General features: G+C 32.9%; 1 non-coding gene across 1 annotated transcript; it reads left to right on the top strand.

Annotated features, from left to right (window-relative positions):
* The first annotated feature begins 527 nt into the window (after positions 1-527).
* LOC146935501 (U5 spliceosomal RNA) lies at positions 528-643 on the top strand. The gene has a single exon (XR_015033901.1). It is a non-coding gene; the product is annotated as a U5 spliceosomal RNA (small nuclear RNA).
* Positions 644-1,065: the final 422 nt, after the last annotated feature.

The raw sequence follows: 1,065 nt of genomic DNA, 5'->3' as shown, positions 1-1,065 counted from the left end.
AATTCTATGGAGTGTGTGGCAGGGTGTGGCTCGGTTGAATCATCCGCTCACTTATTGCTTCACTGTAATTTTTTTGGGGCTGTTTGGCATTTAATTTATCGTTGGTTAGGCATTTATGCGGTTGTTCCTCAACATGTGCCAGACCACTTTATTCAATTCAGTTTCAGTGGTGGTCCTGCAAGAACTCGTCAATCAATTTTACAAGTTATTTGGTTGGTTTGCTACAGTTTGGGAAATTTGGAAGGAAAGAAATAATAGGCTTTTTACATATAAATCATGCTCGGTTCTACAGATGGTGGATAATTTTACATGGTTGGTGACTTAGTCCGTTCACCATGCTGGGCATAAGCTAATTTTATTTATTTTCTTGTTTTACTGTTCCTTATCAGATTTTGTGTAAATATTGTTTGGATTTTGCTGTCTCTTCCTTAGTACACCTTGTGCTAGGAAGGACACTTTGATTTGGTAATATATTCCATTTTAGCCTCTTCAAAACAAAAAAAAAAGGTTGGGAGAATATTAAAGAAGACCGTGTGATGAGTACACAACAAACTATTTTTTCGTCTTTTAATAAAGAGTACCGTGTATGCGTTATTTAAAGCGGCATATGCTAATTTTTGGGTTGAAGCTATGCATCCATAATGAATTTAGAAAATTTCAAGTAATATCTACAAACTATAAAAAAAAAAAAAAAAATCTCTAGGGATAGAAAAGTAGGCTGGGTGTTTGAATAAGTGGTTCACGTAAAACAATACTTAAGAATTTGATTTGTGTTATTTTGGCATCAACTTCCACAATAAATTAGATGCATGACACATTTTAAATATGTGGTTATTGAATCTTTTGTTACTCATTAATTATCAACCAAACAAAACCAAATCCACTTTTCTAGTCTTCACATACTCCCTCCGGTCTCAAATATAAGAAAAGATTCCTTTTTTAGATTCATTAAATAATTAATGTATCTGCTTTACAATGTAGACCAGATACATTAACTATTCAATGAACCTAAAAAAGGAATATTTTCTTATATTTGAGACCGGAGGGAGTATATTTATAATCATC

The sequence above is a fragment of the Medicago sativa genome, chromosome 3 (genome assembly GCF_051527215.1).
Source record: "Medicago sativa cultivar Bolivia chromosome 3, Bolivia_mono, whole genome shotgun sequence".
NCBI classification, from domain to species: Eukaryota; Viridiplantae; Streptophyta; class Magnoliopsida; order Fabales; family Fabaceae; genus Medicago; species Medicago sativa.
The sequence above is the reverse complement of the archived record's forward strand: the minus strand, read 5'-3'. Positions and strand labels throughout refer to the sequence as shown.